General features: G+C 40.2%; 1 protein-coding gene across 2 annotated transcripts in view; it reads right to left on the bottom strand.

Annotated features, from left to right (window-relative positions):
- The window catches only part of ADAMTSL2 (ADAMTS like 2), a 1,179,463-nt gene that overhangs the window by 313,456 nt on the left and 843,239 nt on the right, over window positions 1–22,768 (bottom strand). The window lies entirely within an intron of this gene.

Genomic DNA, 22,768 nt, shown 5'->3' on the forward strand with positions numbered 1-22,768 from the left:
TGAACGCCAAAAATGTATAGTCATACCCTTTGGGAAAAACAAGGTACCGACAAATTACCACATAGGCGGTAATCCATTAAGTACGGAAGAGGTAATCAGGGACCTAGGGACCCAGGTCGACAGTAACCTCTCATTTGACACTCACATTGCCAAAGTGGTTAGGAAGACCTTCTATATTGCCCACCTTATCATGAAGGGTTTCACATCTAGATCAAGAGAGGTCATTGTGCCCCTGTACTCTTCTCTTATCAGGCCAATGACTGAGTACAATGCCCCATTTGGGATGTATCTCACCCGACACCTGCAGCAGTTGGAAAGACCCCAAAAGTTCCTCACCAAGAGGATAAAGGGTCTTAAACATATGTCATATGCCGCCCGACTGAAAAAACTCCAGCTCTATTCAGTTGCATACCGCCTACTCAGAGGTGATCTGTGCCTGACGTACAAGGCCATGTCCAATCCTGAATTAATGGACATGCTCCACCTCAGAAAATCCAAATCCATCAGAGCCACGAGAACAAGTGACATAAACCTCAACACAGAAATAAATAGGACGTGCTGGAGGGACAGATTCATAACCCAGAGGCTCCCTACACTCTGGAACAGAATCCCAGTCCATGTTAGGCAGAGCCCCTCACTGACTCTATTCAAGAGAAATCTCGACGAATGGATGGGAGATCGTAGGTTTACCCCGGGGGTCATCTCTGTGTCACTACTAGACAGAGGCATAGTAAACTAAACCCTAAAAGGGCATAGTATTCTCATCCTAAGGGGTGGTGTAAGCCACATACACTCTGGCTAGGCTTATAAATGCCTTAGGGCAGATAGCCTAGTACGAACCTATGAACCTATGAACCTATGAATAAAAAGGAAACCCTATATATATGATTTCGCTATTAGGCTGGATCGAGTAACAACATCCCAGCACTATAAGTCATATATAGGATCATGTGTTAACAGAAGTTAACATTTGTTTACCTGGAGAGTCCATATAAAACAACTGAATGAATAAAATAAATAAAAATTAAATTTTAGTGCAAGGTGCTTCACATAGGAAGCTTTGAGCCTACCTATGCTACAACCTAAATGCTATATAAATAAGATGAGGAAGTAAAAATCGTCTATACGTTTGCAATAGTTATAACATTAGAATGTGAGATGAAACCACTAGTTATAACATTACAATGTGAGCTGGAACACTAGTTATAACATTAGAATGTGAGCTGGAACCACTAGTTATAACATTAGAATGTGAGATGGAACCACTAGTTATAACATTAGAATGTGAGATGGAACCTCTAGTTATACCATTAGAATGTGAGATGGAACCACTAGTTATAACATTAGAATGTGAGATGGAACCTCTAGTTATAATATTAGAATGTGAGATGGAAGACATTTTGACAATATGTGTTTGTCCCACGTTTGTTACAGAAAATGAAAAGATTAAAAAAATGAGTCTGGTCCACTGAAAATTTACTTTGTTGACATTTCAGCACTGTTTCACTCTTACAGCTTCATGCAAGTATGTTGTTTCACTCTTTACCTGGGGACATTTAATTACTTGTATTAGCGCTATGCAGCTTTCTGGACAAATGTATATACAGGACCATAGGATTTAGGTTAGTGCAGTTGTTACACATTATATATGTAGTGGATAAATAAATATTCTAAAACATAAGCAGTGACTGGATAGACTTACTGGCATCCTGGTAAATCCAGCATCACAGCTGTAAAGCAGTTCAGTAGTCCTGCAGAAATAAATGTATCTGCAGCTATCAAATTAATTAAAATCCTAGCTACTATTTTCTCCACTGTGTCACATCTCAGAATTCAACAGCAATGTAAATATAAAAGATAAAAATGGTTAGCCCTCCACAGCTGGACCACAATTTTGTAGTACACACACATACAGATAATGGTTGTAAATTGCACACAGTGGTACGGGGGGGGATAGGGTCTGTTGTCAGAATACATCAGGGAAAGAAAAAAACATCAGCAAAAGTACTTAGAGATGCGATGTACAAGTGTACTGAGGAATAGAAGTGTAAACACTTGTAGTACACCATATTCAGACTCCTGCTAGCGAAAGCATACTGAATGTACAATTACAATGTTTCAAAAAAGAAAAGAAATGTATTTAAGTAAGATTATTATTCTTTCACATTTGGCTGTGAATAATACAGATTTACCCGTAACCTACCTTGTTTGGTCACCTGGGCTTCAGCCTTATGACTAGACATCACAAGTCATGTATAGGCCATGCATTACATATACAGAAACAGGATTGTTTGCTTAATTAATGGATTTGATTGTTAATGAACAGTGTGCAGATTTTTTGCCATGGTAAATCTGACTTTTGGCTGCTAATGAACAGTGTGTGGATTTTTTGGCATGGTAAATGTGACTTTTGTACATCGGCTATATTCTTCTTCTTTTTAATTTTAGCCCACCGGTGTGTGCCGTCCAGCAGACCATGAGCTGCTTTGGATTTGCTGCCATTACTCATTTATAGCCTCATGTCGTTAAGGCTGGAGCTGTTCCATCAGTTTTTTGGGAAGAGGAAGTGGTTTAGAGCAGAGCAGCCATCAGCATCACCTACCCAGTCCTATATACCATGGATTTTTGTGTACCCTAACTGGCAGAGGTACTTACATCACATGCATTACCACATGCAATTCCAGTTAGTACTAAACACATTTCTTTACTGAATCATGCAATTACACTTCACTGAGAGTAAGTCAGACTACAGGCAAAAACCTCAGCCTCCCTCCCTCCCTCCTAGTGTGAGTGAGCCAAAAAAAAGCTCCTCCTTCACACCCTCTGTACCCAAGTGGCTCATTAAATTCCAGTGGCAGCATTCTTTGTCACATGATGAAAGGTCTCAACAGCTGGCCAAAGTATTTCATCAAGACTTATGCCTCACTGAAGTTTTTCGTAACAATATGATAATGGGCATGAAAACCAGACAGACAGATATGCAATCAACTCTGCATAGGAGTGGTGGACTGCCTGCTTATTTCATTTAGCTTCATTTACTTACATTAACTTGAAATATAGCTTCCCTTATTCATTCCTTATTACTGGCATGGCAGCTTAAGAAACTGCCAAACTGCAATGTTTTCATTGATTAATACCAGCTCTTAGACCACTAACAATGTCAAACAGATGAGACTACAACAGTCCATTAATACAAGTACTAGGTGAATTCTGATCGGCCCGAGGTCTCATACATGAGTCCTGTTAATCAGTGGCTGCTATATGGAAATGGGTTATTCCAGTTTATTTTCTCCATCTTGTTGGGTTTCTAATACCATGGCAGAATTGGACCCCATTCCCAAGTCAAAGTATGATTAAAGTTCATGAAATTAGTATTGTTTCAATCTTTCATGTTAGCCAAAAGTCCTCTTCACAGCACTGGCAATGTGCCCAGAACTGACTCCTTCTGCAGTTCATACGAAGTTACATGTATCAGTAGCATATCTAAATACAGCTGTAAATTCTTCTTTATAAGACCTATTGCTATTATTGGAACTGTCTGGGTATCCTTCTTCCACACTACCCTCATTTCTGTCTGCAAATCCTGGTATTTTACAACTTTCTGTCTCTCTGTACATAAGACACTGTAGTCAATGGGTGTAGCAATTTCATTGCTAAATACCACTTTTGTCTTCTTCTCATGGACTACCATATCTGGTTTTCTCGCATTTATTTTTTGAACTGTTGGTAATGGATGATGTCATGTGATATAAGCTTCATCTTTCTCTATAATGCTTTGTGGCTCATATTCCTAATGCTTCTCATCTACTTCAATATTGTAATGTTTGCATAATCTCTAGTGCAACAATCTTGCCACATTATTATGCCTTTCAGTATACAGGTCCTCTGCCATTAGTATATCACAACCAGCAGCAAGATGTGTGACTGTTTCCAATTTTGTTCTACAAAACCGGCATTTGTCTATTTCTCCCACATGTTCAATTGGAAATCAATGTGTATGTAGTTCACTATCCTATATAGCATGGGATACAAATAGAAGCATTAAGAATGCAATGTTGTTTTTCTTTCGGCTTTTCCAGGTTAGGGGTCACCACGGCGGAACTCTGGTACACTAATGATTGGCAGTAGATTTTTACGGTGCTGAGGTGCCAGCTTGACGCCCAGCCTTCAATGAAGGCATGCCCATTCACGCATGTCCTTCGATAGCTACTCGACTGCGGGGAGGACATGCAGACTCCACACAGAAGGCACTCCACCTGAGAATCGAACGGGAGAACCTCTTGCTGTGAGGCGACAATGCTACCGCTGCACCAATGAACTGAATAATGAATTTCTAGTACTCTGATTGCTGGAAACCCTTGAACCTCTGATTTTGCTGTTGGTCAGTGTGATTATGACAACACAGAAAGGCTGAAAAAAAATCAAGCAAACTGCCCAATTTTGAGAGTCCTAGAGTTCCTTTGCTACAGGCTGCTATACAATGAGCTAAGTTATGGATTGTGACAATTTTACATTGGATTGGACAGAAAAAAAGCCTTACAGGATATTGCACAAGTACTTTTCTGTTTTATTGACATTAGTCTAATAGCTGTACACTTTTTGGTAATGTTCTAGCAATCTTGCTAAGAAGTTATTTATTTATTTTTATTTATTTGACATTTGTTAACCAGGTTGGTCCAACTGAGCCAGTGGCCCACTTTAGGTTCATAGGTAGGTACTAGGCTATCTGCCCAAGGGCATTTATAAGCCTAGACAGAGTGTGTCAGCTTTTGCCGCCCCATTGATTAATTAACTGAGCTTCTGTCAAGAAGGATATGCATATTTCGGCCTTGTTATGACCTCGTCAGCATAGCACAAGCAGAATATTTTCAGTGGAGAGCCGAGGAGAAAGAGATTTTATAGATACAATGAAGTAATAACACAATTAAGTTAACTCAGTTAAAATGAAGTACTAACACAGTTATCAGCTATTTATATGTACAAAAAAATGAAAAATAAAATACAAAGCATAAAAAGATAATTGTAATGTCAGCAAATTTTTTTTTGTAGCAAGCAGGTAAATAATAATGAATCGTAGCTAAAAAGTTAAGGTAGAGCTAGGTATGAAATACTTCAATGTCATGTAGTCTCATAGCTAAATGGCTTCTTGACATGAGGAGAGTGAAATTTTAGGTGTGTAGTATGGGGGGGATGAAGGAGTGTAGAGAATTAGGTAGGGTCATGACAGGGGCAAGACCTTATGTTAAGCAGATGTAGTCTTAGCTCTTTTTTGAAGTGTTTGGGGTGGGGAATGGATGTTCTTCGTGTTTCACTGTTGCAGTCATTACATTTGGGTAATTTGCTGGCAGGTTGCCCTCAAGTCGGCCTGATTAACAAAGTCTTGGGTCCTGCGTCGGTTGCTGTCCCTTCTTCCATGACGGTAGGATGTCAGGGGTATAAAACATGTAGCCAACGCCATTTTCATCAGTCTTTCTTGCCACGCGGTGCCCAAAGCAGAAGCAGTTCGCAAGTGCCGGTCGGCCGACTCCTAAAATTTTCATTTTTGAGTTTCAGAACCGAAGTCTTCAACCTAAAGTTAAGTACCCCGTTGGGGAAACTTTTTCTTGCTCCTTACCGATGTCAGTAAAAGTTAAAAATTGTATCACTTGTGGGAAGCAAATACCTCATAAGGATTTTCATTTGTACTGTATTCCGTGCCTAGGCCCTGACCACAACATGCCTTGCTGTCGGTTTTGTGCTAAATTTAATCAACGTACTATTAAGCGTCGGTATATTTTTGCATCAAAATATTTTGGCTCAAGATTTAACTATCCAGAAATGTTGTCGGTTAGCAATCTGACTACCGGAATACCTAAAAAACGCAAAGAAAAAGACAGAGACAGACCGTCGAGGTCCAAAACTGACAACGAAGCTTCTCCTAAGCCAGTCGCTGGTTCGCCAGTACTCAGTGAGGTGCTTTCACAGCCCCTGATGCTCGCTACTTTTGATTCGCGGGCCTCTACTGAAACCATTCAGAGTCCGGTATGCCACGAGATACTTTAAGTACTGAACCCACAGATGTCTCTACCTTAGATGGGTCCGGAGTCGCTGAGCAGGCACCGGCTTCTGAGGGTGTTTTCAGGCCTAAAGATTTGTATATTAAACCGATGTCATCTTCAAAACTAAGGCCAAAATCAACTTCTATGTCTAAAAAACGACGCTTGGGCCACATGCACAGGCCCCTATGCCTAAAAGACAAATTATCAAAATGGTTGAGGATTTAATTACCTTGATCAGGGGTACCCTGCTAAGAGGCCTAGGCAAGGCACTGACTATGAATCTTCAGATCAGGTTTCTATTTCTTCTGATTCCTCTTCTGATCAGGAATTATCTATTCCACCTTATGAGGACTCTGATGCAGAAGAGTCCATCCTTTCTGCTTCTCCTCCTGAGGATTTTCCTTTTGGAGAAACTTTGCATACCTTTAGGGAACACTTTCACTGGGAGAGTCAGGAATTCTCAGAATCTTAAAAGAGGCTTAGGGATTTCCTTCTTCTTCCTCAGCATAGGCCTTTGGCTATACCTCCTGTTCTAGACATTGTTGATGATGTTTTCTCAGAATCCAGCATGGCTCCTGATTCCCTGCCTCTGGCTCCTAGTAAGCCAGACAGATATTACAGGGTTCCTGACTCCCACAAATTCCTTTTTAAAAACCCTACTGCTGACTCTGAAACCATTTCTCAGGGTCCCAAGGGCGTTAAGGCTTCTACTGCTAAAAATCCTACCCCTTCTGATAGAGGCTCCAGGGTGCTGGATAGATGGGGTAAGAATGTTTACATGTCTGCAACCTTAGCAATCAGGGCTTTAAATTGTCAATTTCATATGCTTAAATATCAGCAGCATGTCATGGGCTTACTTAAACAGAAAATGATGTTGATTTCTGACTGTGTGGAAAATAAAGAGTTGCAGGATTTATTGCATTCAGCTGAACAGGTTGGAAAGCATACTTTGCAATGTGGTTTTGATTCCTTGGAGGCCTCTTGCAGGGCCGCTGTAACTGGATCTGTGATAAGAAGGCATGCTTGGCTCAAGGAGCAAAATCTGCCTGATCATGTTAAAGCAAAATTGTTGGATGCTTCTTTTACAAAAGGACAGTCTACTTGGTAATAAGGCAGAAGAAATTTTGAAAAAGATGGAAGATAAAGCTAAATCTATGCAAACTGTAAAAGATTTCCTACAAGTGCAGCTGCCCAGGTTCAGTAGGCACTGGCCTACTAAGAACTGGTCCTTTCCAGTCCCCACCAGAACCACTCAGGTCAAACACAGACATTCCAAAAGCTCCAGGTTTCAATCACAAGAAACTTATAGAACAAAACAGTGGGGTGCCCCCACCTCCAAATCTGGAAGTAACAGGGCACCTTCCTACGGTAAACAGTCTTAATGACTTTCCACTGCAATCACCAAGCACTTATCTTTTGGCTGCCCCTTTGGGGGGAAAACTGGCATTTCATGCACGAAACTGGCAACTAATTACCCAGGACAAGTGGGTTTTAAATATGGTATCCCAGGGATACAGATGTCATTTCCATATGTCGCCAATCCCAAACGGATGGCCAGATCTTCCTCCAAATCAGTGGGCAGAGGCCCAGAAACAAGTTATGTCCCTCATGAATATGGGGGCTATTAAACCAGTACCAGAAAAGGAAAAGGGACAAGGTTTTTATTCAAGACTTTTCCTGGTACCCAGAAAAAACAAATCATGGCGTACAATTCTGGACTTATCCATTCTAAATACATTTCTGGACATTCCAAAATTCAAGATGCTGACTCTACAACAGTTACTGCCTATGCTAAGCAAGGATGCTTGGTTGGTAACTCTAGACTTAAAACAGGCCTACCTGCATATCCCAATCAGGGAATCTTGCAGAAGATACTTCCGCTTCAAAGCAGTCTATTTGCATTACCAGTTCTCTGCACTGCCCTTTGGCTTATCTACTGTGCCCAGGGTCTTCACAAAGTGCCTGGCACCAGTAATTGCATTTTGCAGACAAAGAAACATTCAAATTTATCCTTACCTGGATGATTGTCTAATTCAGGCAGAAAACAAGGACACTCTTCTAAAACATCTGGCATTTGTAAAAAGACTTCTAACTTGTCTAGGGTACACCATAAACGAAAAGAAATCACAACTGGTACCTTCTCAAATAATTACATTCCTGGGTGCAAGCTTGAATACAACTGCCCAGATGACCTACCTTACTCCAGAAAAACAAATTCAATTGATGACTTACTTCAAACAGGTGGCCACAAAAACCCAGCTATCTGCAAGACAAAGTCTGCAGGCCTTGGGGTTCATGGCCTCCTGCATTCTAATAATTCCATATGCAAGACTGCATATGAGGAAACTTCAATGGTACCTAAAAAGCTTATGGAGTCAACATTGTCACAGCCTGGAAACAATGATTCCTATCATTCCTTGCCTACAACTAGAGTTCCTATGGTGGGCAGAGGCCTGCCACCAAAACAAGGGACTGTCGTTCACTCCACCCCCTGCCACCCAAACCCTGACTACAGACGCATCAGATTATGCTTGGGGGGGGTGCATCTGGCAGGAAGATGCATTCAGGGCCAATGGAGTTCAAATCAAATGCACCTACATATCAACCAGAAAGAAATGCTAGCTGTACAGAATGCTCTGACAGCCTTCAAGGACTATCTTCATCCAGGACAGCTACTGATAAAGACAGACAACACCACAGCCATGTGGTACATAAACAAGCAGAGGGTTACACACTCCTACCCCCTTTGCAGACTAGCCATGGCATTGTGGAACATGGCCTTGACTTACCAGACACATCTACAAGCTCAATTCCTGCCAGGAAAGCAAAATACTCTGGCAGACGCACTAAGCAGAAATCTTATGGACCCACACGAATGGAAACTGGATCCACAAATCTTCAGCATGTTGACACACAGATGGGGAAGCCCAGACATAGATCTTTTTGCCTCACCCCAGAATTATCAGTTGGACAAATTCTGCACAAGTATTCATCAAAAAAAAGCTTGGAAAGTGGATGATCTGTCCTTTAGCTGGAAAAACCTATCAGTCTATGCCTTTCCTCCTCTGCCTCTACTCTCCAAGGTCTTACTAAAAGTCAGACAGAAAAAAACAAATATGATACTGATTGCCCCAGACTGGCCTCGCCAACACTGGTACCCACTCCTACGCAATATGTCACACCTTCCTCCATGGTACCTGCCTCCGACACCTTACCTACTGTCTCAGCAGATCTATCAAATTCTGCACACTCAGCTCCAAACTCTGAATCTTGCAGCATGGCTAATCAACTAATTTCACCAGTTACATCTCTCAGCAAACCTGTGATGGATGTCATTCTGGAGGCTAGAAGGCCAAGTACTAGAAAATATTATGCGGACAAATGGAAAAGATTCTGTGCCTGGAACCAAGCACAAGGAATAAACACAACAATGCCCAATATTCCTCAGATTCTGCAATATTAAACTGAGATGCTTCATAAGGGCCTATCTTTTTCTTCTATAAAAATCCATGCCTCTGCCATTTCAGCACATTACAACCCAGAGCCTCCCCTCTTTTCTCATCCTCTGCTAAAGCAGTACCTCAGAGGGGCCAAAAGGTTAAGACCTCCAAGGAGAGCACCAGCTCCTGCATGGGACCTCAATTTTGTTTTGGAAAAACTCACTCTACCTCCTTTTGAACCAGCTGCTACTACATATTTAAAATATCTCTCCTGGAAAACAGCTTTTCTTTTAGCAGTTACTTCAGCTAGATGGATTTCAGAATTACAGGCTCTTATGGCAGTGGAGCCTTTCATTATTTTTCATGCAGACAGGGTGTCTCCCAGGACCTATCCATCTTTCATGCCTAAGGTAGTATCCAGTGTGGCTCTTAATCAGACCATTCTTCTGCCAACCTTCTTTCCCAATCCACAGAACAAGGATGAGCAGATTCCTCATTCATTGGATGTGCACAGACAACTTAGATTCTACTTAAACAGGACAGAACCTCTAAGAAAATCTGAGCAACTATTGCTGGCTTTTGCTACAGGGGCAGAGGGAAAACCTATTTCAAAGCAGACTATTTCTAAATGGATAAGCCATTGTATTCGTTTCTGCTATGTGCACCATGGTAAACCTATCCCCAAGGGGATCAGATCTCATTCCACCAGGGCTGCTTCTACTTCTGCAGCCTTTCTCAGAAGAGTTCCTACCAGAGACATTCTAGAAGCTGCTACCTGGAGCTCAGTTCATACATTCACCAAACATTATCATTTACCTCTCTTCTCTAAATCCAGAGCTGGCTTTGCCACTGTTGTCCTGCAGGGCCTTATAGCTGCTCCTAATTCTGTATAAATCCATCCTCCCAACCATAGCTTTGGGAATCTACCCAAATGTAATGACTGCAACAGTGAAACATGAAGAACATAGTACAGTTGTGTACACTTACAATAAATGTAGATGTTCGAGTGTATTCACTGTTGCAGTCCTGGTTACCCACCCTCCAGCCCCCTGTTTTTTCTCTTACTATACCTCTTCTTTCCTTTAATATGCTTAAAAGCCTTTTTGGTGTATTTGCTTTTGATTGGAGTTATATTGTTTGTGTTCTAAATTTTATATATATATATATATATATATATATATATATATATATATATGTATATATATATATATATATATATATATATATATATATATATATATTGCTCCCTATTTGGGGGGCACCTGACATCTGGGGCAAGAAAAAGGCGTCCGCTGCGTGTTTTATACCCCTGACAACCTGAAGTCATGGAAGAAGGGACAGCAACCGACGCAGGACCCAAGACTTTGTTAATCAGGCCGACTGAGGGCAACCTGCCAGCAGATTACCCAAATGTAATAACTGCAACAGTGAATACACTCGAACATCTACATTTATGGGAAGTGTACACAGCTGTACTTTCGTATGTGTGAGAGAAGGTTATTCCAGGCTTGGGATACACTACATTTGTATAGCACTTTCCAAAATAGTTAGGTTTATATATGTCAAGGAATTGTTGATTAGATGTACGGAGAGTGCGGTTTTGGGTGTAATAGGATATACGGGAGGAGAGAGAGAGGCAGGTATTAGGTTTGCATAGAACAGAATGTGTGATTTGAAATTGAGATAGGAGTTGTTGGAGGAATTCTAGCCATTTAAGTGAGTTGAGTGCAAGGCAGTGGTGTGAGTTGTGTGGAGAGTTAGTGGCAAATCTGGTTACTTTGTGGTATGTTTGTTGGAGTTTAGATAAGTAAGTGGAGTGAATGGAAGTGAAGATAGGGGATGCGTAGAGAAGGGAGGGAAGGAGGAGAGACTGAGCTAGGGAGAGTCTAGTGTCTGAGTTAAGAAATGTCTTATTTTGGTAATAGTAGACCTAGTTTTTGGTGCTTTTTTATATTTTGTTGAATATGCAAGTTAAATTTAAGTTCATCATCAATAATTCTACCTAGAAGCTTAGTGTGGGGTTCGGCTTGCATGGTGGTCTTGTCAAGGGATGTGATGACAAAGGTAGGTTTATGGTGAGAGAGAGGATGAGGGAGAAATAGTAAGAGTTTAGTTTTTTTTGGATTTAAGATGAGTTGATTTCTACAGACAGGAAAGAGTCTTGGGAGTGTGTGAAGGTCAGATGTGTTGTCAGAGATGGAGATGAGTGTAGAATCATCAGTATATTGAATGAGGGAGGATTGTTTGCAAGAGGTATGGAGGTCATTTATGAAGATATTGAACAGAAGGGGGTCTAGGATGGATCCTTGGGGGACACCAGATTTTATATGTAAAAAGGAGGAGGAGGTAGTGAGCCATCTGACAGATTGCTGCCTATTGGAAAGGTAGCTGGTAAAACCAAGTCAGGGAAACAGCAGAGAGATTTAAATAATTGAGTTTAGGGAGGAGTAAGGAATGGTAAACAGTATCAAAGACATTTGAGAGGTCGAGGAAAAGACAGGATACAAGTTTGTTATTGTCTTTGGCCTCAGCTACTGTGTGAGTAAAAGCTAACAGTGTGGTAGAAATACTGTGCTTTGGCCTGAAGCCATGCTGAGTGTAAGTTAGTAGTTTTTTCTGAAGGAGAAAATTAATTAGATGAGTATGCATTTTTCAAGTATTTTTTGACAGAGGGGAAAATATGGCTATGGGTCTGTAATTAGATGGGTCAGTGGAATGTCTGCCTTTATGCAGTGGGATGGTGTAGAAGGCTTTCCAAATGTCTGGCATGGTGGCTTCTTGAATGGATCTATTTATTAGCAGGGATACAGAGTAGGCTATGGATTCAGTGGCTAGTTTAAGGAAGATAGGCGGTTGGTTATCTGCAGAGGGAGAGCAGGGTTTAAGCTTAAGCAGGAGTGATTTAATGTAAGCTGTAGAGACAGGTCTCGGGGTGAAGGGGGTGTTGTTAGTTGGGGTAGAAGTGGTTGGAGATGAGTTGGAGTTGGGATTTGTGTGTGTAAGTTTTTGGATGGTATTGATGAAGTTATTGTTGAGAAGGTTGGCAGTTTTCAGTGTGGTATTGTTTGAGAATGGGGAAGGAGTGGATGGGCTGCCAGAGTGGAAGATCTTGTTTATGGTGGCCCAGAATTTTTGTGGGTTAGATAGTCGGTCAAATTGGGGTGAGTTGTAGAAAGAGTTTTTGTCTTTATTGACTAGTTTTTTTGGTGAGGTTATGTAGTTCTCTGTAGTTTTGGAGTAGGGAAGGTGTTTTGGTTTTAGTCCAAGTTTTCCAGATAACCAACCGCCTATCTTTTGTGCATAAGAGCACAGTTTTCTTTGTAGAGCCAGGGGACATAATTGGCTTTAGTTCTGATTTTCCTGGTGGGGGCTAGGGAGTTGAGAGCATCTAGGAATTGCTTTGGTTTGTATCTAGTGAAAGTTGAGAAAGAACCTAGCCATTTTTAGGCCTCTTACAAATGTATAATCTTGAATTGAAGAGTGTGGTTTTGCCATTGGCCAATGTGCTCATTTGAAGTTTTTCATCTGTGCTGTATTGTTACAGATTGCACACGTTTGCATTGAGCTTATCATGCAGCAGTGTTGGGATGGGAACTGTATTTACACAGGAATCTTGACTCATTACAGTCTCTGTACAACCAAGCATTTCCTAATTCCCTACTGGTTAGTGTAACTACCAATAGTTGCAGTGCAGGCAGCTGCCCACAGTTGCACAATGAACTGCACTGGACATAACAGGAACTAAGTGTAGCATCAGATAGCCCATAGTTGCTTTACTTAACCAAACTTCACTCTCATTTGCTGGACATTGAAGTTGGTAGTTGCTCTACATAGCACTTATTCAATATTTAAATTAGGATAGTAGTTGTTTCCTCCACAGTGACTTCCAATAATTATCTAATTCAACTGAATATAGTACTCTATGTAATTTTAAAAAATAAAAATAAAAAAAATAATAAATTTGCCAAATCCCTTGGCTGAAATGGAAGGTCAGCCTGCTTCCCTTCCTTCTGTTGCCAGCCTCATAGCACTTGGTATCCTTAGGCAGTTTCATACAGATAGCACAATACATTCTGTTTGTGAGAGATGCAAGCTTTAACTAACATGGAGGCTTCACACTCTCAAAAACACAGACTGTGAGCAAAACACACTTCCAAAACAGTGTACATCTCACAGGTCCACACTGAATGTCTTATGCTGTCAAAGCCTAACAGACTCAAGATAACTAGGTTTATGTCAAAATCTAACAGCAAATCACCTTCTGGCACACTTCCAACAAAGACTCGTCAAGATTTAAATAATCATGGATCCAGTACTCCAGACCACTCTACAAGGGAAAAAAAGCAATTGGGGACTCTATAATCTGACACTGATTCTCCTCTCACTGCATAGATGGTGGTGAGTTGTTTTTCAAGTGTAAGGTCCTTTCACCTTGCAAATACTACTATGGCATGGTGGTAGACCACTTGGGGGTAAATGATTTGGTACAAAAAATCATGAGGCATGTACAGAGGGACATGTCAGAACTCTCCATGCATGTCATAAATCTAGGTAAAACTCTGGTCTAAGTGGAATCCTTCCTTTTCCAAGAATGATGCCTATATACAAAAAAAAAAGATAATTGACTTAATAGTTGGTGTCATTCCAGGGGACTCCAATATGTGTCAGCATGCAACAAGATGCTCGCCAGTCCTACATGCTTTGCAAAGAATGGCCTGCACCTCTCATTCCATGGTTCCTGCATACTAGCTAAAAGTCTCTGGTGCCTTCATAGTGCCTGTTTTTAGAAGAGTCCATTTGATGGACTGGACTTGTTCAAAATAGCATCCCTACTCTGATCCAGTGCATATTTCTTCCACACTAGCAAATAAATTCAGTGCCAGATTCACCCTAGAAACAACTATCCAAAGTACATGTATCCATGAATATCTCAGACTCCCCAACATCACTAAAGGTCATGTACTAAAGGTAATCTCCAAGACTTAAAATTCTTCCTTCGTGGGATCTGATAGTACATCTGTTGTTTAAGAAACAATACTAAACAAGCTTTTGCAGAGCTGCTCCTTAAACAATTTAACCTGATTTAAGTGAGTGGCTTTGTTCCTGAAGTTTAGTACACAGCAGTAGTGATGCCACTCCACAAGGGCTGAACCTGGGAATTACAGGCCCATCACAGCCTGATGGGTCTTAATTATTAAGTCATAAAATATACTGACTTGATTAACTATAACATTACAAATCTCATCAGGCTAGACCCAACAGCAGTTTAGCATTGTCAATGATTAATCCTGCCTAATGAATCTGGTTAACTTTGAAAAAGCAACACAAACTATGGACAGTGGTCATGCAGTCTGCAATGCAACCCTCTTGACCTGGCCAAGGCCTTTGACATCATACTCCATGCTTGCATCACAAGCAAGTGCAATGAATTACAAACAGATCCCTATATGGTAAGATATATAGCAAATTGGCTGAAGACAAAACTCACAGAGTGTAAGCTGCAAGTGCTACATCAAAGGGTATCAAGGTCACCAGTGGTATTCCACAGGGCTCCATGCTGGAAAAGCTTTTGTTTGATATTTACTTTTCTGATCTCCATACCACAAAATAAGACCTCTGGCTATCCAAATTTTTGGATGAATGTAAACTGCGTGCCATTGTCAAGTTACCGTCTGACACCCAATCCATGGAATAAGAACTTACACTTGTAAACAAACCTGGTGCACTAGCAAAAGACTTTAAATGTTAAAAAACTAATATTGTCACACTTGGTAAATGATCCCTCCTCTCAGCAAAGGACACAGACAGCACCCCACTCCAAAATCAGAATGTTATTTGAGATCTTGGAACTTGGATTGATAATTCTCCTCTCCTTTAATCATCAAATAACAACAATCATCTAAAAGTTCTTCTACTGAGCTGATTGCCGAGGAAATATCATCCAGATCCAAACAGGTCACTGTCCATTATATTTAGCTCTTTTAGGACTATTATTGAATAAAATGCCTCCTTTGGGATGTATAAAACAACTGGAAATATGCAAGATGCAAATTAAGTGATAGATTTTCTTCCTTCAAACAGGAACTGGATGACTGGATTGGTATTTACAAATTCATCCCTGACTTCACTGGCCTGGCCCACCTTGAGAGAGAAATGTTGGTCCGACGGTAGATGCTAGCAAGGCGTAAATGGCTATAAGACTTATTTACCTTAAATTTCCTATAAGCCTGTGATCATATGAATAGGATTTTAATATTTAGATTCCTTGCTTAGTCTACAGCTTTAGTTACAGAGTTTGCCGATTCTTCATCACTGTTATAATCATTGGTACAAAGATATTAACTGGCAAAGTATACAATGCTGATTAATAAAATGTTCATAGGTAAGTACTAGGCGAGCTGTCCTCGCAGGCCATTTTAAGCCTAACCAGTTTCAGTCAAAGGTGAGAATCAAAGAATCAAAGCATGTACCCTGTGTTTGTCAGCTGGACATTTTTTTATAATTATGGCAACCTCCATCCCACATTAAAGGTGAGAATCAAACCCAGGACCTTGGGTCTGTGAGGTAAACTCCTTAACCATTATGCTAACCCCCACCTAACCATTCAGGTACAAGCAAGTACCTATGATTTGAAGTAATATCTCATCATCTGAAATTAAAAATAAAGCACTATTATATATCTATTTCCTTATTTTAGTTATTAGGCTTTTTATTGATTTGGTTTGACCTGAATAGCTTTATAGGTTGGTACTAGGCTATTGGCTCTAGGGTCTATACAAGCCTAGCCATAACAATTCCCTGGATATTTCTTCCCACAATACTTACTTCCCTGGACCCCTGTCTAGCAGGGCAACTGACATGATCCCTGGGGTGAATTTCCTATCTCCCATCCAATCGTAAAGGTCCCTTTTGAAGAGGGCCAAGGAGGTGCTCTTCTTGACATGTATGGGCAGTCTATTCCAGAGTATGGGGAGTCTCTGGGTCAGAAACCTATCCCTCCAGCATGTTTTGTTCATTGTGATGACAAGGTTTAGATCCCTGGAGAGTGGCTCTGAAGGATTGGGATTTCTTTAAGTGGAGCATGTCCAACAGTTCAGGGTTTGACATGGTCTTGTATGTTAAGCAGAGATTGCCTCTGAGTAAACGATATGCCACAGAGTATAGCTGGAGTTTTTTTAAATGGTCAGCATAAGGCATCTGCTTTAGGCCTGTGATTCTTTCAGTGGCCTTTCCAGCTGTTGCAGATGTCTTGTGAGGTACATACCAAATGGGGCATTGTACTCTATAATGGGTCTAATGAGGGATGAGTACAGTGGGGCAATTACCTACTTTTTTCTGGATGAAAAGCCCTTAATGATGAGGTGTGCAACATAGAAAGATTTCCTGACTGTTGTGGCGATCTGGTTATCGAAGGTATGACCACTGTCCACCTGTGTCCCTAAGTCTCTCATCACACTTTTGGTGTTTAGTGTACTGCCACCTATGTGGTAATTCATGGTTACATGTTTTTTTCCCAAAGGGGATAACAATACATTTCTTGGCATTAAGCTTGAGCCCATGACTCTGGTACCAAGCATCTGTTTCTGTAAGGCCCTTTTGTAGAATAACAGATAATGAAGTAGGCAGCCAACAGTACCACAGATCCGGATAAAAGGAAAACTCTTCTTTATTCAATTAAGAGCTTTCCTCAGACTCCACTGACTTAATCAGAATACAAATACAAAGTGCAAAACACTGCTTAAATAACCTATCCCACCCTACAAATTAGTTACATCATTTCCCCCAGGAAATTAACAATGAATGACATGACATGGTAAAACACATTTTAAAGGCACCACAACACAAACCCACTCATTATTAGTTGGTAATCACTCATAAAAAATACAAAGACTTCAGTTTCAGTAGAGCCATGATACTGACTCTGTCATTAAGCCCAGTTTTTTGGGACTGTATCAGAACATCAAAGTATTAAAACTTCGAATGTTCTGATATCGAACACTATTCAGCAAACGCTAAGAATAGCGAAGCTGCAGAACAGAAATTCTTTCTTCGGGAAAGAATTCGGTTGGCAGTTTCTGTGGCTTTGCTATTCTTAGCACTGTGGTGGAAAGTTACAGGTTGGGTTCAGGTAAGTGTGTGATTGTTTGTACGTTAGGGTTAGGGGCAGGTTAAGTGAGTTAGGGTTAGAGCGCGGGTTAGGCATGTGTGCAATAGTGACAGACTTTAGGGTTAGGGGCAGTTTAAGTGACTTAGGGTTAGGGGGGGGGTTAGGTGAGTGTGCGATAGTGATGGACCTTAGGGTTAGGGTTTGGGTTAAGGTAAGTGGGTAGATAGTAGTGTATGTTTAGTTTAGTATAACGTTAGATGTAGGAATTTAAGAGTATGTGTGAGGTTGCTGTTTGTTTGATGTGCTTGTGTTGTATGTATGTGTTTCAGAGCAGCAAATGTTTTCCATGGGAAAAAATTTGCTGTTCTGAATGTTCGATATTTTCATGTTTAGATGTTTTGGGGATGATGAAATAGCATTCGATATTTTCATCTTTCGATAACGTGATATAAACGTGTTTTTTTTTTACTGGCATTAAGTTAATTTGCCACTTTAATTCAACAAGTTCCAAAAACTCTTCCAACGGTCCACCCCTTGAACCCAGGTAAGCATGATCATTGGCACAAAACTTAAACTTGTGCAAAGGGAACATCTCTATATGCTTGTACAATGCATTTTTGTTGTTTTTCTGTCTAATTTCATAGCCATGTTCATAAACCCGTTGCTTGAGGGCCCTCTTAGTTTTACTCACATAAAATCCATCACGAGTCACACAAAGCAACATACACTACCCCCTTTTGAAAAACAGTAATACCTTTTCTTTGGGTAAATAAACCTGTAGTTCTTAATAAAGATCTCCCCTCTGTCCACAATAGATGGACAGTGAGCACACCTACCCCACATTAAAGCAACCCCCATTTTTTAAAGACCTCAAATTATATTCCAAAGGCCCTTTAAACCACAACTGGTTTATCACCAAGGACCCCAACACTCTCCTCATCCATAACAAAAATTTCCCAAAATTTCTCACTTATTTTCCTGATGTCATAGAAATCAAGTGTATAAGGTATAGTCAAGGCCCTAGATTACCTATCATGGTCTAAACGAGGGGTCCCAACAGACTCAGTGTTGCCACATAGCAATTTAACAATGTACCCAGTGTGCCTTTTGTGTTTAACTTAATTCTCAATAATATTAACAAAACGGGGGAGGGAGGAGTTACCCTCTTTTTACTAACATGCCCTTTAGTGTCTCACATTCTTTTTGAAAATCATCATCCTCTGAGACCATCCTGGCAACTCTGACATACTGGCCTTTAACCAGGGCCTTTTTCTGGTGTTCAGGGTGCCAACTTTCAAAGTGCAATAGTGCATTAGAATGCGTAGGTTTCCTATATAACAGAGAAATAAACACCTTTTTAGTATAGTCCTTTTTGATAGTAATGCATAAAAAGTTCAGGCTATCTTTATCCTTAGTCATAGCAAATTTAAGGAAATCAGTGGTCGCATTGATGTAAACAACAAACTCTTTCAGTTTAGCCTCACTACCCTTCCACAAGATTACTATATCATCTGGGTAGTGCCCATACAAGACCCAGCACCTTATATACTCTGAATTCCTAAGGAATTCATTTTCCCAGTAGGCCACAAGACCCACTACCTTTTATACTCTGAGTTCCTAAGGAATTCATTTTCCCAGTAGGCCAATACTATATTTGCAAATGCTGGGGGCACAACAAGCACCCAAAGCAACCCCCTGTCTTTCTTTGAAAATATGACCATCAAAACTAAGGTAGTTGTTATCTAAAATCAGTTGCATACATGTCGTCATGGTCAATATTGTCCCATGATCCCAGTCAGTATTGAAGCATAAATATTCATAAAACCATTCAAGGCCTTCTTCATGAGGTATCACAGAAAAAAGGTCCTTAATGTCTAAAGTGACCATAATAAGCACATCATCATACATATCTGGTTTGATTTCTGCAAGGAAGTCAAAGAGTTTCTAATAACCCACTCCCTATCATCTAAAATGTTCTTAACTTTCCCATCAATATATTTGGCTATGCCAAAATTTTTGGAGGCCTTAGCATCAACAATTCGTCGTAGGGGTGGGCTACAGATGGATTTATTTATTTTTGGGATCCCGAAAATAGTAGGTATCCTAGGGTACCTCTGCTCTAGAGGACTATGAATATCTAAACTGATTTGTCCATTAAGTAGCAATTCATCCAAGGTAAGGTCAATGTTTCTGTAAGATATATTAATTTTGTTCACAGAGGTCTCAACATACGTATCACTATATAGCAAATCAAATATTTTACTATCATAGTTATAAGTGTTCATAATAACGAGACCCCCACCCTTGTCAGGTTTCATTACCCTAATCTCCGGGTTACTAATAACATCTTGGATAAGTGACCATTCCTGGTGGTTTAAATTATTGACCACAGTTCGTTTCTGGTGTATGAGGAGTTCCCTTACTTCATTTTCACACAAAGCTTCAAAAATTGAAGTAAGAGGGTGCACCGGTGGAATAAATGTACTGGGCCTGTGAAGTAAGTGAAAAAAACACTGTTTGGTTGTTGTTCTTGAAATACAAAGCCAAATGAAGCTTCCTACAAAAAAAGTTTTAAGTTTAAGATAGTGTCAACCAAGTTAGTGTTCCTAGCTGGAACAAAGTTCAAACCTTTTGAAAATAAATTAGCCCAATTAAAATCAACATGAACATGGCTATAAACTGTAAAATCGGCATCCAAGTTTTTGACCACTGAAACAACACTGGCCATTTCAATCATCTGTTCTGAGCTCCCTCATCCCTCCACTGATTTTGGTAGTTCTGCCCGTACCTGAAATTGCCAGACCCCATCTCCCTCTGGCTCTGAATTCTCTCGGATCTTCTCACTTGTGGAGGTTCTAAAAGAACATCCCTATTTAGGTAATCATCCACTTCCAAAGTCTCCTCATGAGCTTCATCATATTCCACAGGCACTCTATCAAAATAATGGGCTTGTTGCCCTTCTGGGGGTTCTCGGGGTATGCTCTGCCAGCGTCGTCGTCCCATTTATCTCTTAACAGCTTACGCTGTTTTCTAGCTCTTAAATCAGTCAACCCTTGTCAACAATCTTAAAAACATTAAAAAAATCAGTTTTGACACTCAGATAACAAGTCGTTCTTAATACTAATTTCAACTTTGTCAATATCTCTTAAAAGCATAGACATTTTCCTATTATTGTCACTAATAAGTATTTTTAACAGTTCACAACCTTGCCTGTTGAAAAAAGAAGTAAGGTGCATGTGTAACTGCGAACTTTTAATAAGTCCTGTCGGGTATTTCCAAAGTCTCAACCCTTTAGGCACTTGCTCTTGGTTAACACACTTCTGCAAATAGGAGTTTTCCAGTTGAAGCTTTTTATATTTAAAAATAAAGTCCTGAAATGACCTGAGTCGCAAGTCCAAAAACCCAGCAATATCATCAGGTCTATCAGCACTGTCACATAACTGCACTTCGTTCTTGAGCCATTGCTCCATGGAAATGAACGCAGCACCCACACCTCCATTTCCGGGTCTGCCTTGTTTGGAATCTCTCACGCTACCAGATGTGGAACTCAAACTGTGACTCCTCCCCTGCAATTCATTACCATGACAATGCTTTCTCTGTGCAGGGGTAATGAGTGAGGGTTCATAAGGCTGCCAACACCCTGCGCTCCCTCAAATTGGGATAAAATGCTGATACCAACCGTATTAGTTTGCAAAAGTACCAACTTATCAAATTTAGCTTGTAAGTCTTTAACTGAAGCCGATAAAGGAACCGATAATAACCAATAAAGGATTTTAAAGGAACCACAACACAAAACCACTCATTATTAGTTGACTTGTTATATGAGAGTGTCAAAAATTATTTTTTAAATGTTTTTAAGATTGTTGACAAGGGGTTGACTGATTTAAGAGCTAGAAAACAGTGTAAGCTGTTAAGAGATAAACAAGACTACGACACTGGCAGAGCGTACCCCGACCCCTCAGAAGGGCAACAAGCCCATTATTTTGATAGAGTGCCTGTGGAATATGATGAAGCTCATGAGGAGACTTTGGAGGTGGATGATTACCTGAATAGGGATGTCCCTTTAGAACCGCCACAAGTGAGGAGATCCAAGAGAATTTGGAACCAGAGGGAGATGGGGTCTGGCAATTTCAGGTACGGGCAGAACAACTACCAAAATCAGTGGAGGGGGATGAGGGTGCTCAGAACAGATGATTGAAATGGCCAGTGTTGTTTCAATGGTCAAAAACATGGATGGCGATTTTACAGTTTATAACTATAGCCATGTTCATGTTGATTTTAATTGGGCTAATTTATTTTCAAAAGGTTTGAACTTTGTTCCAGCTAGGAACGCTAACTTGGTTGACACTATCTTAAACTTAAAACTTTTTTGTAGAAAGCTTAATTTGGCTTTGTATTTCAAGAACAACCAAACAGTGGTTTCGCACTTAACTCACAGGCCCAGTACATTTATTCCACCAGTGCACCATCTTACTTCAATTTTTGAAGCTTTGTGTGAAAATAAAATTAGGTAACTTCTCATACACCAGAAACTAGCCTTGGTCAATAATTTAAACCACCAGGAATGGTCACTTATCCAAGATGTTATTAGTAACCCAGAGATTAGGTTAATGAAACCTGACAAGGGTGGGGGTGTCGTTATTATGAACACTTCTGACTATGATAGTAAAATATTTTATTTATTATATAGTGATACATATGTTGAGACCTCTGTGAATGAAATTAATATATCTTACAGAAACATTGACCTTACCTTTGATGAATTATTACTTAATGGACCAATCAGTTTAGATATTCATAGTCTTCTAGAGCAGAGTTCCCCTAGGATCCCTACTATTTTCGGGATCCCAAAAATACATAAATCCATCTGTAGCCCACCCCTATGACCAATTGTTAATGCTAAGGCCTCCAAAACTTTTGGCATAGCCAAATATATTGATGGGAAAGTTAAGAACATTTTGGATGGTAGGGAGTGGGTTATTAGAGACTCTTGGGACTTCCTAGCAAAAATCAAACCAGGTATGTATGATGGGCTTATTATGGTCACTTTAGACATTAAGGACCTTTTTTCTGTGATACCTCACGAAGAAGGCCTTGATTGGTTTTATGTATATTTATGTTTCAATATTGACTGGGATCATGGGACAATATTGAACCTGAGGACATGTATGCAACTGATTTTA

The sequence above is a fragment of the Protopterus annectens genome, chromosome 16.part0 (assembly GCF_019279795.1).
Source record: "Protopterus annectens isolate FY-2018-M chromosome 16.part0, PAN1.0, whole genome shotgun sequence".
Taxonomy (NCBI): Eukaryota; Metazoa; Chordata; order Ceratodontiformes; family Protopteridae; genus Protopterus; species Protopterus annectens.